At 37.7% G+C, this 21394-nt stretch overlaps 1 long non-coding RNA gene across 1 annotated transcript in view; it reads right to left on the bottom strand.

The window, feature by feature from the left end:
- LOC116479128 (uncharacterized) overlaps nt 1-21394 on the bottom strand; it is a 100892-nt gene that overhangs the window by 67470 nt on the left and 12028 nt on the right. The window contains exons 3-7 of the long non-coding RNA XR_004250942.2: nt 4042-4187; nt 3353-3461; nt 2635-2763; nt 1758-1944; nt 581-708 (exon numbers count right to left, since the gene is read on the bottom strand). This is a non-coding gene — a long non-coding RNA (uncharacterized LOC116479128). The remainder of the gene's footprint in view (nt 1-580; nt 709-1757; nt 1945-2634; nt 2764-3352; nt 3462-4041; nt 4188-21394) is intronic.

Here is a 21394-nt window from a genome sequence, read left to right as displayed (position 1 = left end):
GTCAAGGATCAGCATAGTGATATGATAGTGTGCTTTATAATATTTGCTTGATTAAGTGAGCTTCACAAAATACATAAGGAGGTTTATACTTACCACTTAGGGCACAGTAATCAAATTAACAGAACACTGTGAAACCCATTCTCAATTTCTTGTTCTAATAGGAGCAAATAATGACACGTAAAATTTTGTAAAACACATATAAGTTTGAGGTACTTCACAAACATGTATATTTAATGGGATTTTTTACTCCAGATATTTAATTTTTAATAACCCAGGAGTTATTATTAAAACTACTTGGAATTCTTCTACTACATTCTATTTTGGCAGTGGTAGAAAGTAGCCCCATAACATGCTGGAGAGAAGGGTACACCCATTTGGGTCGAAAAAAATCCACCATACTTAATCCTCGAAAGTGAAATTTTTGCATCCTATAATCAGGAGTTGCTGGGCATTTGATTAAACACCCCAGGCATTTCATCCCCAACCTACTTTCATTTCTCCCCCCAACTGGCAAACAAAAGAAATTAGACCAAGAACCTGAAGAAACAAAGTGTATACTTTAATACAGAAATGCTTTTACCTGCCATCCTGCTGTGAATGAAATGGGCTGGGCTTTCAAAATGTTAGTCAGCTTAACTCCCAGTTGGTGGTACTGGGAAAATGTAGCCACGCAGTCTTATTGCTGTGTTTCTGTTCTTTAACTGCCAACTGGAATACAATAGAGGATTCAAATGGAAACAAAAGAGAGATGGATCCAGAAAGAACCAGAAGGACGACAACAAAGCAAGTCAAGAAAATGCTAAGGAGCCAAAGACACTGTGCTCCCCAAAGTCGTCATCCCAGACCTTCTTCACATTGAAGATAATTATGCTTCCCTTAATTGCCACTTCCCCTCAGACAGTCATGATATTTACAAATCATGAATTATCTAGTAGATGCTTATCTTTGCGACATTTTAGGAAAATCATAAGCTATACTTAACCCAAAGAGAGAATGGCTATATCACGGTGCTCAGACACGGATAATATGTATTTTACATATTATGAGGGATTTTAATATAGTATACAGGGTATCAGTGTTGAACACACCAATATTTTTGGACTTGAGGACAGTGCCTCCATTCTGATGGATTACAGTATATATAGCATACATAGAAGGCTAGATATTTTAGTATCCTCATATTGCATCAACAGGTACCTGGAATTTTACTTATGTTCAGCTTCTCCATCATCTCGCCATTGTTTTTTGTACTTTTTTTCTTCTCATGCAGACATTATATTATTACAATAGTAGACACAAGGCTGCCACTTATCACACAATCCTCATGTCCTCTTTTAACTTCAGAATGTGTCAAAGTATATATGCCATTGTCTTTGGTTTGTGCACGTTTAAGAATTCACACATCAAAAGTCAAATTTTGTCCAGGGTTATAGAATAGCATGCCTTTCACAGCACCCCCCCCATAAGAATAATGATGTACACAATTTATATTTTAATTTAAATATGCTGTATGGTGTACTGAGTCATATTTTTCTAAGCTGCAAAGGATGAAAAAAACAGTAAAAATAATGTGACTTACACATAAACAAAAGATATTCAATAGCCCGGCTTTTAGGTCACAGTTTAAATAATTGTATATGAAGCTTTATATTATAGATTTCGATATCAAATGGATAAATGAAAACTTTCATGGGGCTAAGATAGTCATAAGTAAAATTGTATGAAATCACATCTTACGAGACATGATAAAATCTTACCTTATTAGATGTGACATCCAAAATGTTGCATTTTCCCTGTGATTTTATTAATAATGCAGGAGCATCCTTCTAATAGAGAATATCTTTTATAGAACATTGTCTTTGGTAATAATCAGAGTCAGAGTATTAACTAGGTGATCCAAAGTTAGAGCATAAATTTTAAACAACTGTTGTGGTTTCAGCCAGTCTGAAAGTTCAGAACAAGAAAAAAAAGTAAGAATTTTTGACTGGCCAGCAAAAAGTAATAATCTAAAAAAATACTAAAGTTTTTATATTACTGTGAATGTGAAGGCATTTTATATTTTAACTATCTTTGAATGTTATTTTATTTATAGCGATGTGGTCTCTGCTACCCAGGCTGGAGTATAGCAGCACAATCATAGCTCACTGTAGCCTCAAAGTCCTGGGCTCAAGGGGTCCTCCCACCTCAGCCTCCCAAGTAGCTGGGATTACAGGTGTGAGTCACCACACCCAGATTAATTTTCTTATAATCCATTTTTGATCCCACGAATTACTAAAACTCAAATTATATCTATCCCCAGACAAAGCAAGATAGTAATTTGTCAGTTTTCTACTTTGAGGTCTAAATTATTTTCCTTAATCTTCCATTCTGCTCAAATTCATTATAAAAATGAACAATTTGCCATCTCACTTCACATGAAGAAGATAATATTATAGAATGTGGATCCCAGGATAGAACAACCAAATGCTACCTGGGGACAGATGAACATGCATGTATGCGTAACTTGAATTGTTCCAATTATTCTTTTGCTTATAAAACAATTTCTATACGAGCTCCAGAAGCCACTTTGAAGCAACATCCATTAGCATACAGCATTTTCTACTTCTGGAAGCCAACTCACAATAAATCTCTTACCCTATAGAGAGACAGAACAGCACAGGGCTCGTAACAGGATGAGTGACGCATAAAATGGTCTTCAGCTGACTTCCCATGGGATTTGTATTTCCAAACCTAGGAACACTGTCTGCCTGCACGGATGGAATGCTAAGCAATGCAGTCAAACAATCAATATGTTATGTATGGTTTTTTAGCTTTAAGAAATCTAGAAGAAACTGTAAAATATGTAAACAAGCAAGTTTGTGTCTAAAAATTATAGCACAAATTAGCCAGAAAAATACATAGCTTAAATAAGGAAGGTTAGTGATGGACTCATATTTGTAAGTGTGACTGTGATTATGTAGATAATATGCCTTTTCTTGGAAACTGACAGGTTGCTGCAGTCTTGCTTATAGGTTTAAGAGACAGACTCTTTTATATCATATAATGCAAGTATTCCATGTGGAAATCATAGGATCTGAATTACAGATAAAATGTCAGTCAAGGAGTCCATTTTTGGGGGTTTCTTTTTCAAAAGTACCCAAGAGAATAAAGAAAAGAATCTAAGAAAATAAATAAGAAAAATGTATATGTTGAAATTCTACTTACATTTTCCCATTTATTTGCTTGAAAAAAGTATCACTATTTTTTTTACAGTACAGTTTCAAATCAGACTTATTTCCTGTCTAAATTTAGCCTCTGTTCATTGTGTCGTATTTCTGCAGGCATGGGAAGGGAAATAAATGCCCCTACTCACCTTTGGAAGAATTTCACTGCCAAGTCTCCGTGGTTCTATGAGATCCAATAATCCTTGGCTCAGTGTTGATTTTTGTATGACACCTGTAGAAACAGTCTCTCCTTCCTTTCTAACAAAACATAGCAACAAAAATCGTGTAGTTTCTGAATGAATTAAGCATACGTTATTAAGCACAACCTCATCCTGTGAAGAAATGTGGTTTGTATTTTTTAAAAAATGTTAACTTTGCTTGATTTTTTCTGAGCCATTTAACTACTGTTTAAAGGTGATGTGAATATCTATTTGTAAAAATAATTTGAACATAACTTTCTTAGGTTTCTGGCAGCTAATTCTTATACTGCAAATAGCATTTATTCTTCTAAGAAAATAGACAAATGGTAAAGCCTGAGTTCAATTTCCAATTTTAAAATATCTCCAAAATCAAAATCTTTTTGAATATAAAAATCTACAGTCATGCTTTTAAAATCTAAGGCTTTGATGAGATAGAGGACCTTCAAGGGAGTAAATAGGGTATATCAAATCCTAGGAGAGAGAATGGGTTAAATTTGGGTTGTATTTTATAGCATTAAGAGAGTTGGAAAAACAGGCAAGAAGCATCAGCCTTTCTACTTTTCTTGACAAACACAAATGCAAAAACAAACAAACAAAAAAAACAACAAGACGTCATGTTTCCAATATTCTTTACACACCTGATTTAAACCTCAAAGGTATTTGTTTCACCCTAAGCAGACTTCTTTGGGCATGTCTGATTCTATTTCCCCGCAGCCATTCTGTGCTGAGTGGAGTAACTACAGTTGGCAACCTATTCCATCACTTACTTCATCATCCTGAGAATCTGCAAAATAAAAATGTAGTGTTAAAAAAAAAAAGCAAACAAACAAACAAAAAACTTTATTTTACATTTGCTTTTCCCAGTAAAATCCTAGAAAAGAAAATGCAGAGCAGCGTGTTTCCCACAATATATGTGACATCTTGGTTAAAAGTGACAGGACCATGTTGCACTCTGGCAGGTTTAGTGTTAAGACCTGACAGATATAAACCTGCGCGAACAACCTCCCTGCCACAGATATTTAAGCTCATGTAAAAACTTTGATTTGATAGTCCCTTGATTAGCTTTTGCAACAGTGAGTGCTACTGCCTTTCAAGTTCGTTATAAATTACTGAATTCTTCACAGTACTGTCAATTTAAGCTCTCGTTTCACTAAAAGGCAGGCATTTGAACCGCTCATCAAACCTGTGCACATTTTTGAGTTAAGGAATTAGATCAATCCAAACTCCAGTTCTCAAGGGAGAAGTTCCATTGTTTATCAGGCCATGTCTACACTGGCTGAGCAAAGCGCTCTGTTCAGAAGGAGAAGCGCCTTTGGCAGCTAGAGTCCACATAGCTGACCCATGGACGCTCGGGTGGAGTTTCTTCACCTAATTACACAGTGCAATGAAATTACTGAACATTTGATGAAAATGACCCATGACGACAAAAAAGCCATGACACAATTGTCGTTCTAATCTATTGACATGGTAGTCATCTAGAATGTAATTCAAAGAATCTGTAAGAATGAGAAGATGCTTACACTTACAGAAGATGATGCATATGGGTATTGAAATACTTGATAACTCAACATTTGGTATTACCCAAGTCATTCTTCCTAAACAAGACAATGGTGGCACAATTTTAAAATGCAATACCTCTTCCCAACTGGTCCAGGTTAAGCTCGCAATGCTAATCTTATATTAATAGAGAAATCCACAGGGTTTAAATAATTAAAAAGATGATTGTGATCACACACACACACACACACACACACACACAAAGGGGTTAAAAGGTAATCAACATTTTGGAGGAAATATTTACATTTTTCTGACTTGTTCTGTTAAGATTTAGTAACATCTATGGGTGCATTCGATTCTGGTGACAGTACCGTGCCCTCGACTCATCTGGAACGTTTTAGATAAAAAGTGGTTTAGCAGAAACGTTCTACTAACAGCCATGAAATTATAGGCTTTCCCTTCCATCCATCCAAACACACTCCACCCTGTGAAGTAATAGAAATGACACTAATCACCTTTGGAATTTTGCCAGCCTTCCCTATAGGTGAGCTGCAGAGTTGGACCAAATTGCATTGGAGGAATAAAGCCTGTCTCACCCCTGTGAATGCTCTCAGAGGGCTTCAGAATGCATACACTTCGATTCATCGAAGAAAGCAGAAGCAAAGGTTTAACTGTGTGGGAACCTATCAGAACTGTTATCTATGAGATACACTTACTTCTATCAATATCACCCCAAAATAAATTAATTAGGTCAAACTCAAACCCATTTTCCCTAATCACTTGGACTTTGCAAATGGGAGTAGCTCATTATTTTTCTTTTTTTGCCAATCCCAACTTAAGATTTTCAAGATAAGTGTTCAGTCACTCTGTTTCAGTCTGCTAGTCGTGCGATTTGTACATCAAATCCCCTTTTGCTGGGTGCAAACTTCCAACTTCAGATGGAGTCATGACAACATCTGGCTGACTAGTTTTTTAAATTACCACTCAAATTATAAAACAAAAGAAATCTAGTTGCTCTAATTGCCTTGTTTAGCAAAGTTATCCAAGATAAGTTGAATTTTGTATCTTTTTTTTCTATATGAAAGCACTGAGAATGTCTAAATATAAATATAATATTGTTGCCAAACATATTTTAGTCACATGAAGATAATGATGATGGTGGTGGAGGTGGTGGTGATGATAATGAAATAGCAAACATCCTTATGGTACTTGACTATGTGCCAGGCACTGTCCTAAATGCTTTGTGTATAGAAACTCATTTAATCCCCCAACAACCCTATAAGATAGATGCTATTAGCCCGATTTAACAGATGAGGAAACAGGATTACAGAGACAGCAAGTAACTTGCCCTGGATCACATAGATAGTAAATGGTAGAGATGGATTTGAATCTGTGCAGTCTGGCTCCAGTGTCTGTTTTCTCTTAGATGGTGTCGTGCTTGGCCTAGCCACAGTGATGAAACTGGCATATCATTATGCATAGAGATTTAAATTAAAAGGTGGTGTTTTTACATCGGCTCTTTCCTTCCTCTATCAGTGGAATTAACATGCCTGGAACCAGAGCTTTACTCTGTAAACTGTTCTGTCCGTCCGCCAGGCTCATTCTTCTATTTCTCACTCACTCACTCATTCTTCTAAATCTCATTCAGGATTTCCTTTACACCTTTCAAAACTTACATTTTAAGATGTTTGTAAATGTGAAAAATATCACATGAGAAAGGAACTGTAAGAATAAAAATTATTAAATTGGGCCTAGGAATAGAGCATGTACCTAAATGTAACCTCATGGGATCAGGCCTACTGAGTTCAAATCCTGATGCTGCCTATTCCAAGTTAGACAAGGTGTTTTATTTCTCTATGACTTAGCTCCATTGTCTATAAAATGGGAATGAAAATAGTACTACAGTTTAGGATTGTGAAGATTAAATAAATTAATCCATATAAAATGCTTACCCCAGTGCATGACACATATCAAGCATTTGATAAATATGAGCTATTGTTATTATTATATTTAGTTTATATAGACTAGCCTTCAGCTGCAACTAAGCATTAACAATTAAAATTTGTCACGGTAGTGTGAAAGTATTAACACAGATTTAAGAAAAATTGGTTGTTCTCACACGAAATCTTTTCAGCACAGGGACCATTTGGCTTTAAAAATTCACTGAGACTTATTTTCACAAATAATTTTATTCTCCCTATTCTCAAGAACATAGACAAATTACAGATTGTGACAGAACCACCTAAAAAGTCATCAGAGTGTACAATGTTATCACCTAACAAGCTAAAAGTAGCCTTTTTTTTTTTTTTTTTTTTTTTTTTTTTTTTTTCTTGAGACAGGAACTCTCTATGTCATTCAGGCTGGAGTGCAGTGGCATGATCACAGCTCACCGCAGCCTTAATCTCCTGGTCTCAAGTGATCCTCCTGCCTCAGCCTCCCAAGCAGCTGGGACTCCAGTGCATGACACCATGCCTGGCTAATTTTTTGTATTTTTAGTAGAGATGAGGTCTCTACTGTATGTTGCCCAGGCTGCTCTCAAACTCCTGAGCTCAAGTGACCTTCCCACCTCAGTTTTCCAAAGTGCTGGGATTACAGGTGTGAGCCATTGTGCCTGGCCTAAAAGTAGCTTTTCCTATACAGCAAGATTTTAAATAACATAAAAGTATTGCCTGATTAATTGTTTTTATATCATAATTCATATTTCTAAACAGAGTTACTTAAGTCAAATTGACCTTGATGGCAGTGATGCAATTTTAACAATTGTGCAATTAAACATCAAGTAAAATTGTCCATATCTTCAGCTTGTCCATTTTTTATGCATACTTCTCAATAATCTGAGTGCTTATAGGCTTATGTTTACGTCCCAACTCTTTGAGGCCATATGGGTGAGTTAGAAATGGCTATTCTGGAGCATAAAATAGAAATTTCCATCCCAAAGAAAGTGTAATGCAAGGACTAGGAGAAAATTAATTACTGAGTGCTCACTTGTATGGAGCTACTGGGTACATGCTATACAAAGAAAACGGAACGGATTGAAACCTTTTTGCTTCAGTTCTAAAATGGACACCTTCACCAGAGACAGCGTGAAAACCCCAGAGGCCCAGAAGCTATTCTAGGTAAATCTCACACTTTCACCTGGATATTCCCAGGATGCACTGAACTGCCTTTTTCCAGTTTGGCCACCACGGAACTTGAGAGCCGCTTGCTGGTCCCCAAGGAGCTAGCAGTGAAGAGAGACACTTTTGCCTCATTTCCCAGTACCTCAGAGACCAGATATTCTTTGGCAATCCTCAGAGAAAGAAAGTCTTGATGTATATAGATAGTGCCTTGGTCAAGAATTAAAGTTTTGCATAAAGGGGTTTGTGTGTAGCCTCATCTGGGACAAAGAGAGTAGACTGAAAACAAGGCACAATCAATGTGTCTCAATGTGAATCCTAACTGCACCCACCTAGGTTCCTGGCTGCAACCTCCACCTCCCAGGTTCAAGCGATTCTCCTGCCTCAGCCTTCTGAGTAGCTGGGAACACAGGCATGCACCACCAGCTAATTTTTGTATTTTTAGTAGAGACGGGGTTTCGCCATGTTGGCCAGGGTGATCTCGAACTCCCCACCTCAGGGGATCCACCCGCTTCAGCCTCCCAAAGCGCTGGATTACAGGTGTGAGCCACCGCGCCTGGCCAGAAAGCTCTAATTCTGAAAAGGGATCTCAGCTATCATCAGTCTCCAGGTCTCTAGATGGGGATGACATGTCCCAGAGAGAGCCTTCTGCCAAAAGTCTCACAGAGTGAGCAGCAGTTTTAGAATTAGAACCCGTGGGGGTAGAAGGAGATGGTTGAAGTGTTAGAGAAGAAATAAATTATTCACAGCAATTAACTGATTAGAAGGAAAATGGAAACACAAGGAAAGACACAAATGACTTCTACTGGCAAGAGATGTCAGCCACTTCAACCGTGAATTACTGGCACAGACAACCGGGGGATGTGAAGAACAAAGACTGCGAGGAGCTAAACAAGGCAACCTGGTTTCCCTGGAGAGGGTGAGGATGCCCTAGCAAACGGAATGGACTGTTGCAGTAACTATGTGGGGAAGTTATCTGATGTTCAGACTTTCTATCTGAGAGCATCTTTAAGTTACTTAAGCACAGTGTCAGTCACAGCGTTATCTCCAGTATCTTCAACAAACATTATTAGCTGCAGCTGTTACTGCTGCTACTCCATACCTCACTCCCTCCAACCCAGCTGCTGGAGGTCCATCACACGTGCTTTTCAGATTTTCTGAACAAATTACGAAATTCTTATTTTCTTGTGGCAGTTTCATTTTTCTTATTGTTGCATGTTTAGTTCTCTTTTAAAGACGTTTAGATCTTTTAACTTAAGTTTTGGAAAGGATACGCCTTATTTCATATCATATACGAAGTCTAACAAATAATCTCCAAATATCAAATGGAAAGTTTAAAAAAGGTCACATCTACCCAGTGTCTGTCGTTGGCTACTCCACAGACCTGCTGTCATTTCTCATTATCTTTTTTTTATGATGCCACACACAAATCCAACCCAGGTGATTTGGTTCTTAAAGAAATGAATGTGAATTAATTCTGATGATCATAAATTTTAATGAGACAACACTTCAGATGCTCTCAGACGTTCCAAATGCAAAACTTATCTTTTCTGTGGTGAAACTGGAAATTCTTTTCTTAGGAAACCTTGATTGTTTCACCCCTGCTATTTTTTACATAATGAAACAATTTGCATATCAGCAAGGTCAGAGGGGACAGAACTGGAATCTCACGCTCCGCATCTCCCTGCTGCTCCCAATGCCAATGCTACACATTTCTCATTCCCTTTTGTTCATAAGTTTTATAATTTCACAGAATTACAAGTCGTATAGCATGACATCAAGCTTGATCTTGTCATTTTGCTTGATTGTGCAAAATTACAGTCGTTCCAGAATGTTGACAGAATTCCTTTCAATATTTTCTCTGTTCGTTTATTAAGTGGCAATGTCATACTTAAAGAATGATCATTTCTGGGACCACTCATTCAAATCTTTGAAGACTGACATCCCATTAAAAATTCGTTTCTCCCAATCACCCTCTATTCTCTCTGTCCCCAGTACACTCAACATGTCAGAAATAATTATAAGTGGCTTAATATATACAGAAGCTATTTCTATTTAATATTTCAGAATGAATGAATGTAGTATTGCTTTGTTATCAGCTTTATTCTGGTTGGAAATTTACACTCAGTATCAGTAATATCTCATGAAAAAGTTGAAACCTGCTCTAATGTTTCCAGTTTCTCTAGATCAGCCCTACCTTCAGACATCGTTTGTTTCTTACAAATAATTATTTAATATTAATGGCAAAGGTCTGTCTTCCTCAAAGACGGCCCTCACCTTCTTTTGCTGCCTTTCATAGGTGCATGTTCAAGGTAATGACTCTGCTATGTCACTTACTCACATTAGGGCAGCTTGTTTAAAAACAGATTTCTGATTAGAATTTTTTTTAAAAAGCAGGAGGTGATTATCAAGCCCATTCAGAGCTCTCTCTTATTTCACATTGCCTCTTTAGAGCGGGCACTGCCTGTTCTTTTTATCAGGCAAAGGCGGAAAACTTGTTTTGTATCCAAGGTAAATGGAGAATGTCTATACCTGTATTTTTGTTCAAAGCTTACCATTCTTACCTATGGTAAAAGACTATTACAAAGGGTCCTACTCTGTCACGGTCTTGCTTGTTTGTAGAATAAATAAAGCAGTCTCTACAAAAGGATGCATTCTGTGTACCTATCTCCAAGTTGATGGAATGCAATGTATTATGGGAAACATTATCCCTTTGCACAGATAATCAGGATTACAAGCTTTCTGGATCTCTGACTTGTTGGCTGATATTACCTGCTTGGAGAAGCTCTAAAAAGACACACTGCCAGGTGGGCCTACATGTGGAGAGGCCCAAGGCTTGCTGAAATGCCCTGATGTAAATGCTGAGAGACTAGTTTCCAAGATGGCTGCACCTTGATGGAAAAAGTTCGACTTGGACAGATGGAACTGTCTCTCCTCTTTGCCACTTATTAGCTATGTGGCTTTGAACAAACCATTTATGCTTCCTGAGGCTTATTTTATAAAATGCCGGTAATAATGCCTTGGGGGCTCATATAATAAATAAAATAATGTATGTGACAATGTTGGCTCATAACAAATTATCAGGCAGATGCTTGGCATTATTTTTCTTAAGTAATTACCTAAAGCTAACAAGCAAGTCAGTCAAGATCATGGATATCAAACAGCAATCTAGAGGAAATCTGTACATAATATAACCACATTTGCTCGACACTAGGAATAGGAATTTCTTCTAATGAAATACTACCATGAGTAAAATTTAATCTTATGTATCTATCATATGTACAGGTAACCAATTTTCAGTGAGTGGAAATGCAGTAAAATACTCAAAACCTGCATATAGAGTAGACATAAATTAACACTTTTTAATAATTCAGGAGGCATTTCATTGTCTTATTGTACCTAAGGGTCATAATTATGATTATCAGTGGCTAATTTACTAGAGAAATGGATGGAATGCAAATGACTCTATGGTATAACTGAGAATAAATCTTTGGAATTAATCCATGCTATCCATTTTTAATAGTCACAGGCCTCTATTTAAAAGATGCAGCATGACTTCAATCATTCTAAGTTATCTGACCTGAGCTTTTTGATGATTTGTATTCTCCTAAGGGGATGTTAACCTCAGCACAAATTTCCACATTCTAACATGTCACCAAGCATGTTGTCCAAACATAATGCCTTGTGGGTAGTGTGCAAGGCTGGGAAGTCTTCTACATGTCTGACCCTGATGCACCAGGTGTGGAAAGAGCAGCAAGAAATAACTGCAGAAAGGGGAAATAGAGAGGAAATAATAAGCTCTGTGCTGACTAATTGATGAGACTGTCAAAAAGATGAAAGGAATTAAAAGCTAAGGAAGACTCTGTAAATTATATGGCACTAGAGAAGTCTAAGGTATTATTATAATTATTGTTATTAATAGTCTTAGTTTACAATGGAAGAGTCATATATAGTTTGAAAGAGAAGAGCTCTTTTTCAAATGATGCTACATTTATTCCTTCATCATCCAATTCTTGCTCTCTCAGCTTATTTCTCAGCCAACATGAGTGACATGTATAGTCTATCCTTGTTTTCTTCTGTTTTTATCATAGTTTGACACAGTTGAAATAGATGGGAAGATCTTGCAGAGAATAAGGCTGCAAGCAAATTCTGAAATCTTAAAAATAGCTGTCTCTGAATAGTAAAAAGGTTTCGGCACATAGGAAGCTGAAGATGCTGTTGTTAATATGACTAAAAGCATGTAGCAATTATTGTAGGATGGTAGAATATTCTAAAAGCTCAGCATCTGCACGCTATATCTGTTAGGATGCCATTGTCACAAAAGGCAGATCCATGTCAGAATGATGTCCACTTCTGAGCTTGGCCATCTGAACTGTCTACTTGAAATAAATAAATCTGCACATGTGAGTGTGCGTGCATGTGCAGGCATAGCTCTTATGGTTGTATTGCTATAGACACACATATTTATACAAAAATATATCACTGTAAGAACTGAGGACATATTTGACAGAGGGCTATAAAACTCTACAATGCCATCGACAATCATTCATAAATCACTTAAAAGTAGAACTAGATTAATAAAGGTAAATATTCATTTCCCCACCACAAGAAGAAGAGTTATTTCCATCTCCTTAATTAACTAATACAAGTATCTTCAGAATATAAGCAAAGCACAGTCCATAGTGCTTAAAGAAGAAAGAAAGAAAAGTATAAAATGGTTATATAAAGGGAAGTACAGTAATAAATAGAATGAAGGAGGTTTACATTGGCTAGCATGGAATGATACATTACATACATTAGGTCGAAAAGCAATTTGTAGAACGTTAAGTATAATATTATCCCACTTGGGCTTTACATACACACATAGACAAGTGTACTTACAGAAAAAAGTGTAAAATGACAAAAATCAATTAATACTTCTTCTGGGAAAAGAAGTAGAATTGGGGAGGGAGGAGGTACAGCTCCTTTTCACTATTTAAATTTCAATATAGCTATTATTTTTACAAGTATTTTTTAAAGAAACGAAGGAGATATAAGTCATAGCACCTCCACATAGAGAACACTGAGTGTAATTACAAGTTTTTTAAATCATCGAGCCTACCAATTTCTGTTGGTCACATTGTTCTGTAAAATAAACATTTTTAAATTGAGGGACATAGCATCTTTTCTGGCTTACGGCCACTTACCCTTCACAAGTACTTCCAAAGCTTCATCCAGAACATTATGCCCATGTTAACCTCAAGTCTAAAGAATAGAAAATACTAGTAAATCCATCTTGCTCTCTGCCCACATTCACCACAAAAAGAATGTTCCTTCTTGTTTTTAACTGAACAGATTTAAAGCACTAGAAATAAAAATCGTACCCTACTTTTAAAAAACCTATCTATACATGCTTACCACAAAAACCTCCATGAGTAGCTGTTTCAGAGCATGGGCTTAGGTGAAAGCACATCCCACTTTCACCATCATCAACAGCGTGCTTCTTTAGCCCTTTATTAGTGCAACTAATATGGGAACCTTTGAAATAACAGAGCACAAAGGGCCAAGAAAGTAAAAATTCAGGTCTGATATTTTGTCTACAATATTATCAAACTGACAATAGCATACAGTGGCCTAGTCATTCATTCATTCATTTGAAAATACGACTGTCCCAAGAACCATGCACCTGGTCACGGTGAAAGTGTAAGACAAATTCTCAGCTATTTGCTCCCCTCAAGAAACTTACAGTTGTGTAAGCAGGAACTTCAAAATAGAAAAAATCTTGGGTGGTGTTTGGCATGAGGGGCTTCTGGGTTCCTCTGCACTAACCACCCCCATAAACAAATTAATTAATTAATTAATTAAATATTAAATAAATTAAATAATAAATTTAAAAATCTTAAAGAGCATCAATTTTTTCTAATCTTTGAGAAATTCCTGTATTTGTCTTCGATATAACCTACAATTTTACTCGTGACGGAAGTAAAGCATTAATATTTATTTCCATGATGTCAAAAATCAAAACAAAAAAAGTTACTAATGGAAGTAATGAGGAGTAATGGGAAGCTACATGGAGGGCTGGCAAACCATGACCGGTGGCCTAATCCAGGCTGCTGCCTGTTTGTGTCAATAAAGTTTTATTGGAACACAGTCACACTCTTCTCTTTAGGTATTGTCTCTGGCTGCTTTTGAGCTACCACAGAAGAGATGAGTATTCATAATAGACCTCATATGCGCCACAAAAACTAAAATACTCACTAAACTAGCTCAGTAAAACTTGCCAGTCCCCAAGATGTTAATAAAAACTGGACAATGTACTTAAAAACTGGAATGCACCTTTTGTCTATTTTCCATTTTGGTGTGTGCTTTTTGGAAACTTTGGTTTCCAAAGGGATTCCTTAAGGCATGTATGTTTGCTCCTTCTCTGATATTAGAAGGAACAAAAAGAGACAGTGAATAAACAGTGTTGTAAAACATAGGTTGAGGGAATTTAAATTAAAAATAGAATAACTTTACAAACAATGTTTGTAAATCTGAACTTTGCCACTACATTCACGCTCGTGTTGGCCAAGGGCTGAAGTTTTGAGATGGATGTGGAAAGAAGAGCCTGAATCAAATGAGTAAGATCACAATGGGGCTTATTTAGCCAGTCTTGGAAATATTTATAATATCATGAGTACTGCCCAAATTTCTGAATGTCCCAACTTTATTCTAAAAAGAATCTGGCCAAAACATTTTTTAAAAATGCTTCAGCTAAATTTTCATAAAACACTCGCACGGATGGAACAATGAAGACTACTGCCAAAGATGCTCCAATTTAATTCTGCCTGGCACATCGGCCAGGCTTGTTTGGCATTTCATTAAGAAAAAATAAACCTCACTCTTCTTCCTGAGAAAATAGCATGTGTAGTATTTTTGGGGACAGCAAAGCTCAGCATGCTATTTCTCAGTATGAAAAAAATATATCTGAAATGTGGATAAATAAAGCTTTTAAAAGCCTTTCTTTGGCATGGTAACTGGCCACCCTGGGAAATCCGTGTTCTTAGTATGTGACTGAATAAAGCTAACATAAAACAGACCTTTAAATGTTTAAAAATTCACAGAGAAACAAGGTAATAAAATAGCACGAGGATTGTTCTGGAAACAGAAAACAGATTCTTGTGACACTTTGACACTATGATGTGCCATGCAAGCCAGTAACTTCATCTTTCTTAATTTTAGCCTCTTTTTGGAGTAAAATATACATAAAGTATGGATGTCATAAGAGAAGATAAAAGATACTTGTATCTGTGACTTGTTTGCTCTTCCTCAGAAGAAATGAAAGAAAAAAATTAAAAGTTAAAAAAATATATACATGCATCCTTACGTGAACAGCTTCATGACTCAGTTATCAGCAGTGGAACAGACAAAGATCGTTCCAGTTCTGCGCCAAATTCTTATTCAAGGAAGTCTGAATTTAGTTGAAGAAAATAAGTTGCTAACAGCTATCAATGAACTGTAGAGCTCAGGTTAACACAAATTGGATACTGATATAATTAATGTAATGACTGGATTATGTACGGGGTATTGATAAGGCTAAAGATAGTTGGGATGGGGGTGGGGACAGGACACGTAAGGGAAAGTTTCTTGGAGGAGGTGACACACTTGTGTTGACTGAAGAAAAAGTAGGAGTGGGCCAGGAAAGAAGAGTGAGAAGAGACTTAGAGGCAAAGTAGACAGTATGTGCAAAGAAATAATATGGTTCATGTGTAGAATTCCAAGCTGTTGCATGTAGCTGGAAAGCAAAGTGCAAGACAGGAAATTGTTAGAGATAAGACTAGAAAGAGGGAGGAAGCAGCAGATTTAAGGCTAGAATTTAGCTTGGGAATATTTTGTACTTTATCTGGCAGAGTAGGGAAACACTAGAGGGTTTTAAGCTTGCACACAGCAGGTCCACTTTGGGTTGCATGTTAGGTGGATCGCATGGCGACAAGGCTGATGGAAGAAAGGTCATGTGTATGGTGCAGATGTCCAAGCAAGAGATGAAACATCACAAGTCGCAGTAGTTCTGAACTACAACAGTGGTAGTGATCGCGAGCCTTGCAGATGGATTCACGAAATGTTTAGCTTGAAAAATTAGCAGTTCCCTAATCCCAGCACTTTGGAAGGGTGAGGCGGGCAGATCACGAGGTCAGGAGATTGAGACCATCCTAGCTAATATGGTGAAACCCCGTCTCTACTAAAAATACAAAAAAATTAGCCAGGCGTGGTGGCGGGCGCCTGCAGTCCCAGCTACTCGGGAGGCTGAGGCAGGAGAATGGCGTGAACCTGCAAGCAGAGCTTGCAGTGAGCCAAGATCAGGCCACTGTACTCTAACCTGGGTGACAGAGTGAGACTCTGTCTCAAAAAAAAAAAAAAAGAAAAGAAAAGAAAAATTAGCAGTTCCTGGTAACGGGTTTGATATGGAAAACAAAAGAGGGCAAAAAAGAGCCAAAAGTGATTCTTGGGTTTCTAGTTTGGATGAATGGGTAAACACAGTGGTGCCACAAAATGGGACAGAGAGCATAGAATGAGAAACCACGTTAAGGGGGATGATGATGAGGTTAGTTTGCACATGTTAGGTTGGAGGATGCCTGTTGGACATGGCAAGCAGTTGGATATTTGAGTCTGAACTGCAGACAAGAGACTGGACTACAAATAAAATGTCTGAGTAGCTACAAACATGATGGTGGATGAGGGTACTGAGGGAAAGTGTACAGGGCGAGAGCAACGGGCTGGGGATGAACCCAGGGGAAGAGGAAGAAGAGAAGTCCAGGAAAGAGGCAAAAAGACACAATTAGAGGACCACCCACAGGGTATGGTACAATGGAAGCCAGGGCAATGGGCAACTTTCAGAGGGAGGGAGCTATCAATGGGGTCAAATGCACAGAGAGATCTAGGAAATAATTTAAAAGCCCACTGGATTTAGCAATTCAGGAACTACTGGTTCATCAGTAGTGAGGTAGGAGCAGAAGCCAGATGCTGGGAATTGTAAAACAAAGAAAAGGTTGGGCATTGTGGCTCAAGCCTATAATCTCAGCACTTTGAGAGGCCAAGGCAGGAGGATAACTCGAGGCCAGGAGTTGTAGAACAGCCTGGGCAACATACAGAGACCCCCACCTCTACAAAAAAAATAAAATAAAAGAATTAGGCAGGTACAGTGGTGCACACGCCTGTAGTCCTAGCTACTTGGGAGGCTGAGGTGGGAAGATTGCTTGAGCCCAGGAGTTTGAGGCTGCAGCAGGCTATGACTGTGCCACTGCACTCCAGGCTGGGCAAGAGAATGAGACCTTGTCTCAAAAAAAAAAAAAAAAAAAAAAAAAGCTAAGACAAAGAAACACCCAAAGTACAGATACACCAAATTTTCAAGAGGTTTGAATGAGATGAGAAGGAGAGCGATCAGAATAATGATGGAGAGGTACCAGGACAAGGGAGAGGGCATTTGGGACAAAAGAAACATGAGGATGGATGGATGCTCTTGAGCCACAGAGCACTGGTGCCCGAGTGCCAACCTAGACCACAGCTCTACTAGAGGCTGCTCTGCTTCTTCTCTTTTCCATTTGAGAAACTTTGGAAGCAACTTGCCCTGGTCCTAGGATGATGGGTTCTATAGCAAGCAAAACATGGAATAAAATGGAGTCAGATGTGTTGTTTTCTTGTTAAATCTCCTAAGGAAATCAGACAAAAGGCAATTTCTTAAATAATTAGTGTTCACTAAAAGTCTCTTTTTTAACTCCTATTTAAGCCCTGTCAGTCACTATCAGAAGTGCTTACACTTTATTTATAATAATGCTTGTATGATAGGTGTATGGGCACACTATGAAACATCCAAACTGATACCTGATTTATTGGGGAATGCCAATTATACTCGCTGGTGTTTGTCTACAGTTCAGAATCTCCTACACTGAGAAGGGACAGTACACCATAGTTAAAGGAGGCTCATCTGGGTATAAATAGCTTTGAGACTTTCCTGGCTCTGTCACTACTTAGCTGTGTGACCTTCAACAAGTCCTCTTTCCAAGTTCAGCCTCCCTTACGACAATGAAATGAGATGCTTCCACTTCACGGTTTCCTCTACCAGAATTTCCAGTTAAGAGAAGACTACAGATAATCTGGTTATACTTTCTACGATGTAAGAAATTAAATCAAAATATGTTTTATAGATACTGAAGCAAATATTGAGTAGTTCTCAGGTCATAAAATTAGGGTGTACATCTTAGGAGAGAAATATCTACTGATAATAATTAGGAACGATAGCTATACAAAGAGCCTCTTCGTTTTCAAATGAAAAGCTCATTTGAATTACACAATATTTTCCTTCCCTTTCAAAGCCCAATACCAAGTGTTTGATGACAAATCAAAGCAGAATTGTTCCAGCCTTAGTACATGTGCCACTGTCTCCAAAAGCAAAGACAGAAAGACAATTTCTGGAGACAAATAATTCATTTCTGTTTCTGCTCTATTCACTAGAAGGATATAACCACAGCTGAGATTCAATCTGACATTCAGTCATACCAAGTCTACGGATTTCTTTACCACACAGATTGCAATTTCTCTCTGCCGTGTCTCCCTAGACAATGCTGAATAAAGTGACCTCAAAGAACTGGCAGAGGGGAACTAGACAATTAAAAAGTGCTTTTAGCTTTATATAAATTTAAGCAACACATTCTTGTGATCCTGAAGGTAAAATGGAATAAATCACAGTGCAAAGAAATAACCTTATCCTTTCTCTTCCTCATTCCAGAGACAGAAGAAAAACCATGCATTGAGTATGTTTGTTCCCTTAAAGGTTTGCTGGGATCCTGCATATTCTTACTCCGTCCTGCTCTATGAGTAGCTTTTCTATCAGAGAAGCAAAACCTATGACCAGTTTTTAATTTTTTTCTATCCTTTAATGTTTCTGAATCCTCCTCTTCTATAGTGTTAAATTGTGCTGATGTTGTTATTTCGTTTTATATAATTTTTTACAACTATTAAATTTATCCCCCTTTTTGGTTTTCACATCATAGCTATGGTCTCAGTCCTGGATCTGTTGCACTCTCACCTGGATTATTGTGGCCTTTCTTATCTGGTCTTTTGATTTCTGAAAATTAAGATTCTTCATCTGCCTTTCCATGGCTCCAAGTCTTCATGAAAAAGCCTGTTATCAATGCTCAGCAAGATTGCTAGGGTTGCTTCCACTGCTTATCCACGGACCTCACCACATCTACTTCCTCCTTAGGTTTCCACGTTGATATTTTATATTGCTGGCTTTCCTAACTTCAAAGCGCATGTGGGCACCTCACTCTGCTCCATCCACTATGTCTCTTAACCCTCTTTAGTCTGCCATATTCTTCTCAGTCAAGTCACCTCCGTACCCTCATCATCTAACCATTCCTATTTTATTTCTAAACCTTCCCCTAAAGTCTGTCCTGAGTCTTTAAATCACTTAATCTTCCACCTTCGTTCCCTCAGTAATGCCTGGCTCTAGAATTCCGTAAGAAGCCAATCTTTGCTGGCAACCTCTGGAAAGCAAATATCCCTTAGTTGCAATTTCTGAAGTACACACCATTCTTTCCTTCATTCCTTTTTTAATACCCCAAATTACCCTGTGATTTGAATATTTTATGTCTTTATGACTTTAGCAGTATTTTCTAATTCCAAATTTATTATGTTTATATGTCTTTTTTTTAGATCTTCAACCCCTCAAGTGCAGGTATTGTATAGCTATAAATCAGTCTTTTGGAGTACTGTCCAGACACCATTTTGAAAATGTAGAAATTTTAATGGTGATAATAAAATAGAAAGTATTATGCAAATTTGCCTATTCTTCCATGAGGACATGAATGAACAAATCATTTTGGAAACCACATAGCTTGGCTCTATCAGCTCCCTAGTGGGCCTTGATAGCACTAAGCCTATTTCTTACCTTGCTCTCTGTCCTGTGGAGCTAATCCAACCATAGACTTGCCTTTGAAGTCCACTGGAACATCATGCATGGGTGAGCTCCAGAGAGCACACAAAAGCAAGAGAAGAAAACTGACATGTTATTCTTAACCAGAGGGACTGTGCTATTTCTGAGTTTCTATACACACTTGGGCATCCCACAGACTTCAAGAGCCTGCAGATGAAGCAGGAGAAGAAGCTGAAGTTATCAGTGTCCTGCAAATGGGCAGCAGATGATGCCACAGTAGAATGAAACTTTTAAATTCCTAGTAAATCATTCTCTTTTTTTTATTCTTTATCAAGAGTCATACAATCGCAAATATAAAATTCTTTTAGGCTATAAAATGACTCCCTGAGAATGTCAAGCTCTTCTGCAAATGGCATCCACTCTTCATCTAAGGTATAAAAATTGCCTTGTAGACTAGCATTCAATTCCATGCAACAGACATTTATCCAGAATCTTTACTGAAAAGGAGTTGTGCTCATCAAGATGAGAGCACCATCAACATCTTCAAAAAGAAAAGCATAAAGCAGCTCTCATAGCATATAGTCCTCCACAGCCACTTAAAAGCACACTCTCAAACAGCATCAGTATGTGATGCAGCAACATGGGTGAAATAGAAAATTACAGCTTTAACACTGCGGTATTAATACTCTAGTATATCTCTAATATCATACCCAAGGGCTTAAACTAAATCGCATTTGGGAAACATATTTATTATGTACATATTTTTGGACCCTGCACGTCCTTTCCTAAAAACAAATTCTACTGAAATAAGATAATCAACAAGAGGACCCACTACTTAACAACTATGTGTGTTCTTGGGTGTTTTTTTTTTTTAATCTCTCTAAACCTCTGTACAGTAACTCGTAAAGTGTGAAGGATCATAAGGCTTGCCTTTAGTCCATGTGAAAATGATGCCCTGACATGTGGGAAATGGTAAAAAAAAAAAAAAAAAAAAGAAAAGATACTAAGGTGGGTATTACAATCCTTATTTTACAGAGGAAGAAACTGTGTTTCAAAGATACTAAGCAATTGGTCCATGGCCGTAGTAGGTCTGGAATTTTAATCTAATTTGGTTTGACTCCAAAGGCTGTACTCTTCCTACCACAAAGGTTGCTGCTTCTCTTCTGGCCCCAGGGTGAAAAAGAAAAGGTGACATCAGCTGAGAAGATCTTCCAAATGCCATCAGACATAGATGCCTGTGTTCCAATTACCCTCTCTTGAAAGTGTATGCTCAAATATTAGAATACTAGACCTTCAAAAGCCTTCCAATGTCCTCAAATCACAGGGCACAAACTCCACGGTAAAAATGGCTGAAACCGTGACTGATCAATGTAGCCTAGAAAAATACACATGCATCTGAGAAGTAGAAACTCACTGATTACTGACAAGATATGGACAAGACAATCAATTTGTGCTGCTGGACACTGATTGATGTAGCACTGTAATTTA

The sequence above is a fragment of the Hylobates moloch genome, unplaced genomic scaffold, assembly GCF_009828535.3.
Source record: "Hylobates moloch isolate HMO894 unplaced genomic scaffold, HMol_V3 SCAFFOLD_12, whole genome shotgun sequence".
In the NCBI taxonomy this organism is placed as follows: domain Eukaryota; kingdom Metazoa; phylum Chordata; class Mammalia; order Primates; family Hylobatidae; genus Hylobates; species Hylobates moloch.
This window is presented reverse-complemented; position numbering and strand designations above follow the sequence as displayed.